The 14,695-nt window shown below is 43.4% G+C and overlaps 1 protein-coding gene across 1 annotated transcript in view; it reads left to right on the top strand.

Annotated features, from left to right (window-relative positions):
* Positions 1-14,494, top strand: part of AFF3 (ALF transcription elongation factor 3) — a 514,246-nt gene extending 499,752 nt beyond the window's left edge. The window contains exon 23 of the transcript XR_007769152.1: positions 14,428-14,494. The gene's annotated coding sequence lies outside the window, so the exon portion shown is untranslated. The remainder of the gene's footprint in view (positions 1-14,427) is intronic.
* The last annotated feature ends 201 nt before the right edge of the window (positions 14,495-14,695 follow it).

Raw genomic sequence — 14,695 nt, 5'->3', positions numbered from 1 at the left:
ACCTGGCTAATCTATGCTTAGCTTATCTACTCAAGAGACTTTACTAGACACCAGCCTTAATGCCTATACGGTATATACTATTGAGTGACTTAGTCGCAGTGTTTAATCCAAATGAAATTGGTATTTGCAAACTGACTTGGATTAACTATGTCTGCCACTGCTAGGTTGCAGATGTGACCTTAAATTATTATGGTTTTAAACAAAAGAGGTTGAATTTTATGTAAAGAATAGTGACTGGATTCCTTAATCTTTTTAGAAGAAGATTTTTAAAAGAACACCTTGTCAAAGTCATATGTTTTTTAACTTTCCTAAAATTTCTGGAGGGTTGCTGGTTCATGGTCAAAGCTGTATTAACGACATTTCCCTGCTACAGTATGTCTGGCCTTTGCATAATCCACTTAATATGTCAAAAAGAAATGTTTCTTTTTTATAATGATTGCAGCACTCCCCTCTCCCAGTTCAGTGGAAAACTCTCCGATTAAAGAATAAAATCTCCTTGCATGTTGCTGGCACCATACACTTAACAATGACTGAATGAATTTGTTACAATGATGATAAAAGTATGGCTGGCACAGATCTAAAATGTCTTTCCTTTTGATAACTTTTTGTTACTATTTACACCATGTATTCAGACTCATTCCTTATTTGACTGGAGAGAATTATCTGATTTACATCCTATAAATATGTTCCAGCTCAGAGCATGATCAGAATCATTATTATTCCACTACTTGATACACTGGTTATGCACTAAAGAGTGGGAACATGCATAGCAATGGGTGAATCTCATCTGAATCCATTTAGAAAAGCATCTGGATGTTTATTTGAAGCTGATCCAAACATATGAACCTCTTTGGTCAGGAAAGCTGTCTGGAAAGCTGGTGAGAACAGTGTCTTCCATAAGATTCTCAAAGTGAAATCTTGGCTTCACTGATTACATCTACGCAGCAAAAAAACAAAACAAAACAAAACAAAACAAAAAGGATACGTGGCAGCGAGTCTCAGAATCCAGGTCAACTGACTCAGGCTTACGGGGCTCATGTTATGGGCAGTGTGGACATTTGGGCTTGGTCTAGAGCCTGGGCTCTGGGACCCTCCCCGCAGGACAGCGCTAGGGTTTTGAGCACCCTAGGCGGATGGCAATTTCACCGTCCCGCGCGCTGGTCCCGTGGCTCTGGTGGAGCTGCTGCAGTGATGCCTGCGGGCGGTCCACTGGAGCCACGGAGCACCGGACCCTCCGCAGGCACCACTGCAGCAGCTCCACCGGAGCCGCCTGCCGCCCCCTCCGGCAAAACGGCGCCCACCAATTATTCTGGCACCCTAGGCGATTGCCTAGGCTGCCTAAATGGTAGCGCCAGCCCTGCCTCCCCCATACTGGGTGGGGGAGGGGAGCTGCTGTGTAGACGTACCTAGTGAAGTCTAGGGCAAAACTCCCATTTCTTTCAATAGAGCCAGGATTTCACACTCAATATTTATTAGTTACCTTGTAGTAAACTGTTTTCAAGATCATTTAAAGTTCTTGGGAAAGTCACTTAGAGCCCTATTTCCCCAGACACTGGGATAATGCACCTGAGATCTGAAACTCCCCCCAGTTTCTGCGCAGTATTCTCCCAAGAAAGCATTGTTTGTCCCCCAGGAAGGAGTCAGGCATCCCCCAACCCGCTTCACCTGGGGATATCACATATCTCCCAAATCACCCCCTTGCCTTCACTCTGCCATCTGACCCAAGCAGCTGCTTCTAACCCCTGGATGTTCCCTTGTGTCCAGGGGCTTTCCCTACTGCAACTGACCCAAAACCCATCCCTAAAGGGGGGTTCCACAGCACAGAGGGGAAGGCAATGCAAGTAACCATGGATTCCATTAACTTAGACAGCTTTTCCCCACAGGCCTAGCAGGGATGAACCCAGAGGAACCCAGTCAGCCGCCCTCCCCTTCCAGCTCTGTGGAGGTCAAGCCCCACAGAGCTCCCCTGAAAAGGCGTTTGTGTGATCTCTAGAATGGGGGAATGCCAAAGAGGTGGCATTTCCTCCAGGGGCACAGGCTCCTTTCTGGGCAGGAGCACAGAGAGGGGCAAAGTGCTGCTCTTTCCCCATGTGTAAAATGGGGATGCTAATCATTTATTCATGTTTTGTAAAGCACTTTGCAATCCTCAGATGGAAGGTGCTACAGAAGTGCTAAGAATCATTGTAAAATGTTAAGTCATATGAGTGAATGTCACTCCTGGGCAGTTGGGCCAATCCAAGGCCTTTGCATCACTTAAATCCCAAAACAGGATCCCTTAAAGCTCTTAAAATAGGACTGCAGTGGTGCATAGGCCTTGTGTGGGGCCTTTGCATGGGGTGAATTACACCCTATATAAAAATGCTGAGTATTATTAGTATTAATAGCTAGCTTCATTTGGCTCAGAAATAGCATGAAGACAGCCATTCTTGAACTATTTATGTTTTGATCTTAGTAGAAACCAGGCCATACCAACTCCCACACAAATGTAAATAGGACAAAAAAAGATTAACCAAACTGTTCCTCCAAAGAATTCAAATGGACTTTGCATTTCTCTGCGCCAGTTTGTCCTTCCCTGAAAGAACTATTTTTTTCAGAACTTATTGTCTTTAATCAACAGCATCATAAATGCTCAAATTATTTGTTTTCTCCAATCCCCAGATTCCTGTTACTCTCAATCATAGCCTAAATGTTGTCTTTCCGAGTGGTGCATTGCAGAATGAACTAATCTCTTTATTTGGCATAAGAAAAATTATGTAACTCTCACAAAATATTTCCATCTGTCCATGAGTCATCTGTAGTTAATTGGCATGGCAAGTCAATTAGGGATACATTTTCAGCATAATGCACAGGGAGTTAGACTCCCAACTCCCATTAACATTAATAAGAATCCCAGGGTTAAACGCCCAGGCTCCACATTACCAATTTCCCTCTAAAGGTCAATAGCAAAACACTTTGATTCTGAGGAATGAATACCAGTCAGATCAGCAATGGACTCACTATTACTGCACAAACCTCAGTAAGCAGAGGAGGTTATAAACTGATGTGGTTCTGTAGCTCTGCATGTTATTTGGGTCACACAAAATAATCTCACCATATTAGTCTTTCTTTTCTTAGCAACATCAGGTTTCATAGTTTCCCCTAAGGCGGCTCCGTTCTACCTGCAACTCTGGTCTCGTCACCCCACGAGACCTTTCAGAGAAAACCTTTCACTCAGGAGGAAGTTAGCAAGAGGTTCCATTTACCCAAATAAATGTAATTTGGCTAGTAATTTTCTGCTCTTTTCTGTTCTCTGTTATTGGAAGTATTTGTGTTTTTAATAAGGACTTTCACCCCATTGCCTAGATTCTCAGACCTGCCTACATCCGGTTACAAAACAAGTAGATTTTCAAGCACAAAACGCTGGCTGATGACACGGGGGCTTCCAGCTCCTCCCTAAAAACATACCCCAATGAGTTAATTCATTCTATTGACCTCCCCACAGCTGCCCATCGATTAATTTTGCCTCCCCTCAGCCCCACATCTTCCTGCCTCCTACAGCTCTAGAGGTTTGCTTCACACTTCTCAGGCCTCAGGCTGCAGGGATGAAGAGAAGAAAAGGGGAGGGGCCAACATATTATCCACTAGGAGAAGGGCGAGGAGGGAGCAGAGCCCCTCTGAGCTGCTGGACTCTTTCTGGCCCTTCTCCTTCTCAGCCCCATTGTATCACCTTTTCCCTCCAGCCCTAACAAAAAACTTCTGTCTCCTAAGGGGAAAGGGAGAGGTCTGCTTGCCACATACAGCAGCTCTGATTGGCTGCGCTTTTCCAGGAGGCAGGGTGGGAAATGTTGAAGGAGAGGTTCCCTACAGCGCTGTAGAAGGGACTGAAAATTCTCAAAATTGGCAAGTCTGGATACTTCATGTGACACTCCAGGCACTGTAGGCAGGAAGACTGCGGTCATACCTCCTAGGCCTAACACACATGCATTGGCTTGCATTGTGCCATGATTTTTTTTTTTAATGGGCGTTGCTGTTTTATGAATCTGCACAAAGATCACTGGGATTTGCTGGTATCATGTCTGTGCAGGGACATATTATTTTAGGTCTTAGATGTCACACATTCAGCATCATGACTTTTCAACAGGATCAAATAGAAAGAAAGAGAGGAATGGGCGTCCTAGTTTAAATACAAAGGGATTGATTCTGTATCTGCTGTGATTGTGGAACTGCCATAGATGTCTATACACGTCCCATGTGGCAGAATGAGGTTAAGCTAACTTTGGGACCTAGCAAACGTGCTAAGAAAAATTGCAGAAAAACATAGAAAATGTACATTTTTGCTTGATACGCTCAAGGGTGCTCTGAAACGTATTAGACCAGAGGTTCTCAAACTTCATTGCACCACAACCCCCTCTGACAACAAAAATTACTGTATGACCCTAGGAGGGGGGACCGAAGCCTCAGCCTGCCCAAGTCCCAGTGCCCTAGGTGGGGGGACCAAAGCTGAAGCCCAAAAGTGTCGTCCTTAAATAGGGAGCCTATAACTTGAGCCCCGCTTCTTGGCGGTGGGGTTCAGACTTAGGCTTCGACCCCGCCATATCTAACACCAGCCCTGGTGACCCCATTAAAATGGGGTCATGACCCACTTTGGGATCCCAATCCACAGTTTGAGAAACACTGTATTAGACATAGGTCAGCTTTGGTATAAGTGGGTACAAATCCAATGAGATCAATAGTTAACACCAGGGCTGAATGTGAGCTTTGATGCCATTAAGATTGTTATGTTTTTCAGTTTAGCAGTGTAGGGTCTGGTGCACTAATCCTTCATACAAGTACAATTTGCTTTCTGTAAACAGGACAAGAAGCTTTTGTGTGGGCCCTGAAAGAGATCAAGTTGGCTATTTTAATCACAGGCCTGTATTATGTGAATGTTTGTACGGTATAACTGAGTGGTACATTGCATCGTTTTATGGAAACTGAGAGGCGTGTTGTTGATTCATCATATGACACATGATCACAAACCCAGATAGCCTAAACTGTGAGTTCAGCCGTGCTGAAGAGCTGAGCATTAATGGCGGGCTGTTCACGACCCCTCGACCACATGTAGCACTCCCGTTCAAGTCAGTGGAACTTTTGTGTACAGCTCAAGGCTTGAAGATGGCCTTCAGATTTTAATATTTTGTGAATTGATCTTTTTATTGCAGGTCCACTAGCAAATACTGGAAAACATGCAAATGTCACTTACATCAGTTTCCTTCTTTTTCCTGTATTTATTATTATTATTAATTAACATCTGTATTGCAGTAGTGCCTAGGGGCTTCAGCCACATCAGGGTCCCTTTGCATTAGGCAGTGACAAAGACAGAGTGAATGACAGTGCCCACCCCCGAAGAGCCTCCATTCTGAAAAATAAGACATAACAGGTGTATGAGGCAAACAAGCAAATAGGAGGGAGGGAAGACAAGATAACAAAAACAACAGGATGCTTTAGCATAGACTGGCTGTATGTGCAATTTTTAACGAATCTGTAGCAATAATCACAGTAGCAGTAACTTTCCTGTCTGATTGTTATATTAACTAATGTTTATCATAGAACAAATCTGTAAGCGATAGAGGCTGTCTGACCTGCTTGTACAGACTCCTGTTTTATGGCTAGAATTATTTTTGTACACAGATGCAGAGAGCATAACTCCAAAGCTCATTTATGACAACTGTCCCGCAAATTCCTGTATATCATAATATTATTAGAATCAATATCAGTTTAGCTCTAGTCCTATCTGATTAAATGTTGTTTTATGTTTCTCTGGGATGGTGTTCTAGTTTTGTACTGGAGCCATCACCCAAACAGCCAAAGCAATAGTGCAGCAACTTTCGAATCACATTCTGGTTTTAGCATTTTTTAGTACCTACACCACATAAGTACAATCCCTCTACATGTCCCCATATAACAGGTAATATTGTTTACACAGCTGAACAATTTAGTAAATGGGAATACTCTGTACAGTAATTTATGCTGTAAAATATGTACATATATCTTGTAGCATTCATGAATGGTTTGAAGTGCTTTATTTATAGATCATGTGGCATTTTTCCCTCATTCTAGAATACTTTACATTATTTTTTTCCAGATAGATTAATTTTTGGCTATTTGCTACTACATTTTGACCCAGTTATGGAAAAAATATTATTTACAGTAAATAGCTATTTTTTAAATTTAAGTAGGAATAGTAAATTCACTGTCCATCCAAATAATATGTAACTGATTATGACAAAAAGTAAAAATCATATACTCATATCTGTGTATTATAGTATATGCTAGAAATCATATGCCACATGTGATTAATACAAACAGCAAGAGGTTTAGTAGCTTTCATCTGCTCCATTCTTCCTCTTTGAGACCAAAAACAATAAACCATTTAATCTCAAATGATTCTCAAGAGAGCCCTATTTTCATTCCTTCCTTAGGCAAAACTCTCATTGGTTTCAGTGGGAGTTTTGCCTAGTAAACATGCAATGTAGGGACCCCAAAAAATAAATGTCTTGCTTCTGAACATTGCTTGTGCTTGGCAGTCATTCAATTTTATTTATTTATTTTTTTGGTAAGAAATATAAAGTAAATACTACATCAGTACTATCCTGTATCTCTCTTCTTCCTTGCCGTAAAAGGGAGACACGGGGGAAGAATTACATTCATAAATAACTGTATTTATTCCACTTCAGTGAGCAAAATAGGAAACTCAAAGTGCATTAGTTCCATTTCAGGTTAAAAATAAAACAGAGTTTTTTTGGATTTCAGTTGCTTTAGACTCTGTTACACAAACAAGCTCACGTGTACAGAAGTTACGAAATCATTGACAAGTTGTTTTACTATTTGAAGATTTTGCTGTTTCTACAGTTCAGACAAAACTCACGTAGCACAGTTTCTGGAATGGTGAAAAATCCTACTGTAATGTAACAGAATGAGCCTTAAGGATTTGTAAGAATAAGCACTTTTATATTAAAAAGTAAATATTAATTCATCAGTAAGATTGCTTTTTTAATGTGACAATAAATCATGAAATCGACACCATTCTATCTCAATTTTGTCTCATCTTTCTCTTTATTACACATTTTTCAGAGTGATAAAAAATCTCATGTTTTATGTTTTTTGCTTAGCAGTATAAATCATCTGTGTTACTGGTTAAGACTTTTGGCCTTCCCATGCTCCAAATAGGGATGAAGTCATTTGAAATCTTGGTTTGAATAAAGACTTTTGCAGGTGGGTCTTGTTAACAAGGACTTGGGAATGGACTTATGTGATCTCCAAAAAGAAAAAAATACTTTAAAATGCAGCTATATGTTTTTGGGAGTGGAGATGGGAGACTGGATGATTGACCCTCCGATTGTTTGTTTTTAGAATGAGGAGCATGGTGAACAAATCAGTCTCAAGTTTTTATAAAGTTACGTTTCATTTAGATTTAAAGGTACAAGGGCTATTAATGGCCCCATTCCTTGCTGAAATTTGTAGGGAGGGAAAGACTACTATCCCCATCATGGACTGAGTAGAGGCTACTTGCAAAGAGATGACAGCAGTCTACAGCTATAGACTAGCAATGTGATATAAGCACAACATTGAACCAAAACAGCCCTTTCACTGATTATTTCCTGGCCCCTATGTCTTCCCAATATAAGGTTGCCCTCTCATAGAAACTTTTGTCACAGACTTCCTTTCTCGAGCTAGCCCTTTAAATTTGCAAAGTCAAGCACCTGCAGCCCTTACATGGCCATTTTGCAAACTGGCTGTGCCTTTCTGGCTAGTAAATATTTCTGGTTTGCCATTCCTATTGTGGAGGAAATAGCATGATCTGACAAGCAGCCTATATGTGTGGAAAAGGGGAACATCCGTCCCTGCCACCTGGCTGCTGGTGGATGGGTGTTGGCAGAAAGAAGTTATGCAGGAGTGGGGGCAATAGGAGGTAGATAGACAAGAAGCAGGAGAGAGAAGCAGGAGGAAGGTGCTGGTCCTAGAAACTGGCAGACAGGAGTGCAAATAACTTGCCAGGGGTTGGTACATAGAGGGAATTACTAGCTCAGGGCTCTCCAGGGCAACAAAAAGATAATATCTAACACATAATGCTTAGCTCATGTAATAGCAGCTCATGCGTTCACCTCCAGAGATCCCAGGTTTGATCCCACCTGCTGACAACTGGGGTCTGTCAGTGTAACAAGTGGGGTCTCATCTGGGATTTCAACTGGGAAGTCTCTGAAGCTTGGGATGTGCTTCCTCAGCTAGGGGAAGTATGTAACCCACACACCTCCTGAGTGTGGTGTTCTGTCCCATCTAGTGGCACCAAGACCACTGAGAGAGAGATTAAGAAGTCTGCTCTACAGCCTTAGCTAACAGCTGGTTGGCATTTGGCTCATGCATTCAACTCCCACGATCCCAGGTTCAATCCCAACAACCGGGGTCTGCCGGCATTACAATTGCATTTACATGACTCATCAACTGATATGAAAGTGACCCTTTTGTACTAATCTGCACACAAAGAACACCTAAAAATTATGAGCTGTTCTCACCCCTCAGACACACCTTGTCCATTCTGCAGGGGAGGGGTGTTCAGAAACGTGGGCCAGCCTTCTCGGACTTCTGTCACAGAGTCCGGGTGCTTCCTAGAAGGAACTCCAGGGCAGCCAGTATGGGGATGAACATCTGCCATGAAGTGTAGTGAGTACACTGTTTGGCTGCCCTATACATATGCCCACAGCTAACTGGAATGTAGGGCCATGTTTCTGATGATGCGTTATAGCAAACAGTGGGCCCAGTTCCGCCTTCAGTTCCACAGCTGTTACTCCAGTCAGACCAAATTCAAACACTGACTTTCAGTGGAACTACACCTGCTTGCATTAAGCCTGAATTTGGCCCCTTAAATACATGAGTTCAACTTCGAGACCGGAAGTGGGTCTGCTGCTTGGATTCTGCAGCCCTGTATAGTGTACATGTGAGCCTTCCAATTCCTAATTCAGCCTATAACTGCATTCCCTTATCAGCTTTGTCCATTCATTGTCAGACAAAACAGCCAGGCACCAGAGATGGCATAGAATCAAAGGGGAGCATGGCTCAGTATTCATGTCATGCCCCTTGCCGGTACCCGGCCCAGACGGGGGAAGCTAATGATCCAACCAGCGGACCACATTCGGTGATGAATCCTGGTCATGTGGCACATTGCGCATACACTGCGAAGAACAGAGTCAAAGACCAGAAGAGACCATTACAATGATCTAGTTTTACCACCTTCATTAAATAAGCCATAGAATTTCATCCAGGAATTCCTTCCTCAAAGCCTAATAACTTGAGAAACTAAAGATAATCTTTTAGAAAGACATCCCATCTTGATTTGAAGACAACATTATGGAGAATTTACCAAATCCTTTGGTAATCAGTTCTACTGAATAATTACACTCGTTTTAATAATCATTGTCTTAGTTCCATTTTGAATTTTATTAAACTTAAGTGCTGATCCAGACCAAAATCTAAAGCTGGAAATGGAATATAAATATTAATATATTTAAAGAAAAAGGTTTCAGGAAAGAAAATTGCAATTTAGAAGCATGGCTTGGATCCAATTTAATTGAACCAAGTTTAGAGTGATATTTACCACCCAAAAATTAACAGAAGGATGTGATCTTGTTTTGTCAGCCAGCATTCCAAATGAACTAACTAAACAGAAAATATGGCTACAAGTGCAACTACCGTGTGGAACCAGTCATGGACCATATTTCCCTCTTGGTCTTTGTTCCAAACTCCTATTCATGTCCATAGAAGCTCTGTATTCTCAGAAGACTATGAACCACTTTTATAGCCTGATGTTTCTTAAAATGAAATTCAGGTGTCCCAGCTTTCTAAATAAAGATTATTGGTTTCAGTAATCCTGTACCATAGGTAACAAGTGAATACAGGAAGAGTGTAAGTATTATCTGTGCAGATGCTAGGGGGTTGATTTTCTCTTCACATGATCTTTGTGCAGTCATTTACTAGACACCATTGCTGCAAATGGGGGAAGGTGTGTGTGTAAAAAGCTACCATTGGTGTACATGTGTAAGGAATTCTGATTTGGTAGCACGTATACCTACTCTGCATTCATTTTACATTATTGTAAGTGACTACATAAGTTATGTAACAGTGGAGAATTGGGTTCTCTCACCTCACAATACAAGCACGTGTTAGTTTCTCCCATTTTAAAAATCCCACTTGCTTCTCTAACTACCGCCCCTTCATCCTTTCATCTCTAAGCTCACTGAAAATGCTGTTTACAATTGATATCTGGAATTCCCCTCCTCCTATTCCACTCGAGATCCTCTCCGATTCAGCTTCGCCCCTTATATTATTCTTGGCCTGTCAACCACCTTCAACAGTCAGCCATGCTCCTCTCCCTGAAATCTTGCCCTTCCTTGGCTTTTGTGTCTCTGTCCTCTGCTGGTTCGCCTCTTGTGTCTCTAATTCCTCCTTCAGAGGGTCTTTCAGTGGATCCTCCTCTTCCCCCTCACCCCAACTCTGTGGAAGTGCCACGAGGCTCTGACATTGGACTCCCCTTCTCTTCTCCTTCTGCACCTTACGTCTGGGTAATCTCGTCTGTGAGCACAGAGCCAAGACCATCTCTATGCTGATGACTCACAGATCTATCTTTCTACTCCAGAATTGTCTCCTTCTGCCCAAACTGAAATCTCAGTTGGTCACATCTTATGTGTAGCCATCTGCTCAAGTTTATCCTGGCTAAAATAGAGCTCTTAAGCTTCTCTCCAACCCAATAGCGCTCCGCTCCCTCTTTTCTCAATTACTATGGACAACATCTCCCTTCTGCTAGTCACTCAGGCCCATACCCAGGGAATCCTCTTCAACTCAGACCTCTCGCTAGTTTCCCTCTGGAGTTCCTCACACCCAGTCTAGGTCTAAATGTTGTTTATTCTTTCTGCATATCTCTAAGCTACGGCCTCTCCTAACCTTCCATACAGCCAAAACTCTCATCCAAGCTCTCACCAGCTTGCATATCAATGACTACAACATCCTTCTCTCTGGCCTTGATGAATGCAGTCTTGCTTCACTTATGCCCATTCAGAATGCTGCTCCTAACATCATTCACCTAGCTTGTCACCTCTCTCTTTTAATCTGTACACTGGCTCTCCCTTTTCTATTGCATTGAATGTAAGCTACCTGTCTTCACTTTCCAGGCACTTCATCATCAGTGTTCCCTCTCATTTTTCCCACCCATGTGCGTAATGAATTTTGTGTCACACGTCACCTCCATATTGGTGCACATAACCAAATTCATGTGATGGGGTGAGGCCAAGGGGTTTGGAGTGTGAGAGGGGGCTCAGGGCTGGAGCAGAGGGTTGGGGTCCAGGTGGGGTGAGGGCTCTGGCTGAGGGTGTGGGCTCTGGGGTGGGTCTGGTAATGAGGGGTTTGGACTGCAGTGGGGCTCCCTGGGGCTACGGTGGGGTAGAGAACTCCCCCCCCGCTTGCTCTCCCCAAAGGAGCACCTGGGCTGGGTGGGAGAGGCACCTCTCCCCAGGCCGTGGCTGGTCCAGGCTGATCTGGGTCAGGGCTGGGGGAGAGGCGCCTGTCCCTTTTTGTTCAGTGCCTAGCATAATGAGGTATTGGTCTGTGACTATGGCTCCTAGGTGCTATGGTCATAAAAATAAATAATAATATTGCATTGTACTTTAAGAGGTGCATGAGTGAGGTGAGTGGGCATAAGGTTTCCTTGGCCCACCTGGAGCAGGGCAGCAATAAGATGGCTGCAGGCACATAGGAGTACTGGGTATAAAGAGTCACTAGGCAAAAGGTGTGTGTCTGGGCAGAGTACCAGCAGGGAAGGGATGGCTACACTTTTGCAAAGGAAGTGTATGGGAGCTTCTGACTCCTTAGAGCCAATAATGCAGCCACACTTTTCAAAACTGGCTGCCTAAAACAAGGCTCCTAAGTCCATATTTAGGCACTGTGACAAGGTGTGCATACCCTGCACAGGGCCAGAAGGGGTTAACCCCACACTATGGATGGAGGAAGTCCTGCCCCTCAGACAGTACTGGGCATGCTCCAAATGCTATGCTGTATAATAGGGAGCAGCCCAGCTCAGTCTGGAGGGACTGCTGGAGAGGAAGGACCTTGGGTGGAGGCTCCAGCTGAGGAGCCCTCACAGCTCTTGCCTGCGGGAGCCAGGGACCCTGAGATCTGGATTGAAGATCTGTAGCCAACTGAGCCCTAGGGAATTATCTGTGCTGAGAAGCTTGGAGACCCCAATGCCCCATGGACCACAGCTTCAGGAAGCGCGGTAGGAAGTGACCCAGGGAGGGTGAGATCAGTGTGTTTCGGTGGGATTCCCCACTGATGGACCACTCTGCCACTGTTAGGGCCCCAATTTAGGGCCCGGTGGAGTCAGGTGGGCTCAGGTCCCCCTACCAAGGCCACCACCTCCCTTCCCCCACACCCACCCCAGTGACAGCCCCTTGGGTATTGGCCCACTAGGCCTCATTGCCCTGTATCTGAGGGCTGCTATATTGATGCTGGCTGCTAGGCCACCGTGACCTGTACCGAGGGGCTGCCATATTGAGTCTGGCCACTTGGCCATGCTGCCCTGCACTCGAGGGCCACCTTATTGACTCTGGCCCTTGGACCTCAGCGTGGTGAGGCCGAAGACAGTCGGGTAGGCGGTAACTGTGGTGTCCACACTCCCACTAACCCCCTCACAGGAGGAGGGGAGATACTGGGTGCTCAGCACTACTAGAAATCAGACTACTGATTTAAATGTCTAAATATGGGCTTAAAAGCTAAACTTAAAAAAAAAAAAAAAACTTAACCTATGCCTTTCAAAAGTAAATGTCTCCTCACACCTCTGCTCAAGCAATGTGCCTACTTCCTGAATGCCTTGTAGGAGGTCTAACTGAGCCTTACTTTTTAATGAAATAAAAAGCTAGACTCTTGGAGAAATGATGAACAGTGACTAGCCAAGGTGAATGCAACAGTGTCCTCTAGCTTGGCAACTGGCAGCAGTCTCGCTAGTGAGTTGTAGCTTGTACAGATTCAGCTGATAATTTTTATGGCTATCCTCATGATGTTGTGTCTGATAGAGGAAAGTCTGAATGGGACAAAGCTAATTCTTTCAATCTACCATAAGCTTTGTCAAGACTAGAATTTAAAGGTGTGATTTTGTCATGTTATCTAGCTTGTTTTAATTAACACCTTCTAAAACTCTAATCAGGATAAAGCAAATTGTACTTTAACATGTAGTAAGCTGGTCAAGTTAAACCCTGTGGTGGGGAGGAGGTGTTAGGATTTAACTTAGCCAGTTTAGCCCATACTGAAGTACAACTTGCCTTGTTTTGACTAGTAATTTGAAGAAGTAAATATGAATTAACAACACAACTGTATCCTAGTGGAGACAAAGTCAGAGTGAGGGGCCCAGCTGTGCTTTGACTGAAGGAAGACACTTCAATTGAGATAGAATGGTCATCTAATCTGAGCAAAAGAGCCTTTATTAACAAATTAAGATCTAACCATAAACAGGGATTTTTATGCAACATATTAACCGGGAAAATTTATGCAACTGTACATCACCACCCTCTGGAAAGAGAGAAACATGGATGGGAAAAAAGAGAACAGGTGTGAATTAGTAGTTTTGGGATATATTGGCTTTTCTGCCAGGCTTTTTCTGACCTAGATCATCTCACTTGACCTCTCCATCTGTAACATAGAGATAGTGCCACTTACCTACTTCACAAAAGTGCCATGAGCCTTCAGTTAATGTTAACAGAGAGCTTTGAGCTCTTGGATGGAAGGCAAAATATTGTTTGGATTACACAATTTTTTCCACATATTGTGAAAACAGTATAGAAATGTAACAGACGCTCCCCCAATTCTTACTCAATTTGAATTTTCTATTCACCTTCTGGTTCCAAGGATCCATTCTTTAAGACATGCAAGTGGTTTGCCAGACCCAGCTGACTCTTGATGATATAGCAGGTGGCATTCAGATAAAGTTATAATTCTTTTAGTAATTAAGAAGAGATGCTGCTAACCAGTGTTGTCCTCATTTTTAACAGAGCTGCAGTATTATTCCCATCCTGGCGGTAATAGTCACTAAATATACCTCTGTTAATTGGAAAGATACTTCCCAATGTCCCTAATTAATGTCCTTTTTGGTTAGGATGCCAGAATTAAGTGCATGGATTTCTGTACAAAATAATGAAAGTTAAGCACTAAATCACTTTTGTGGAATTTGCTATGGGCCAAATCCCTAGGTCATCACTTAGCTTTTACTCATGCAAGCTCTCCCAGCCCTCAATGGGTGTTCGCTTGAGTAAGGTCTGACTTTAATAAAAGAAGTTTTTGCTTTACTATGCTTTCTAATTTAGGAAAAATAGACTGACATCTTCTCTTGCTTCCTACATTCCATAGAGAAATGTTTCATGTGCACTGTAGCAAAGTGGCCTCCCTTGGAGATTGACAGCGAGAGAATGCCAGACGCCCCCTGGTGGGTGGAACCAGGAAAGCCACGCCTGCCAGGAGAGGGGTGGGACAGGACCAGGAAGTGTCAAGGTTCCTTCCCCACTCTGGACTTTAGAGTACAGCTATGAGAACCTGTATGTGAACTCCTAAACTGAATTACTAGCTTAGATTTGGGTTTGCTGCTACCACTTCCAAATACTAACTCCCTTCCCTGGATAGTCTTGAGAGACTTCTTCACCAA

Source organism: Gopherus flavomarginatus, chromosome 1, assembly GCF_025201925.1.
Source record: "Gopherus flavomarginatus isolate rGopFla2 chromosome 1, rGopFla2.mat.asm, whole genome shotgun sequence".
In the NCBI taxonomy this organism is placed as follows: Eukaryota; Metazoa; Chordata; order Testudines; family Testudinidae; genus Gopherus; species Gopherus flavomarginatus.
This window is presented reverse-complemented; position numbering and strand designations above follow the sequence as displayed.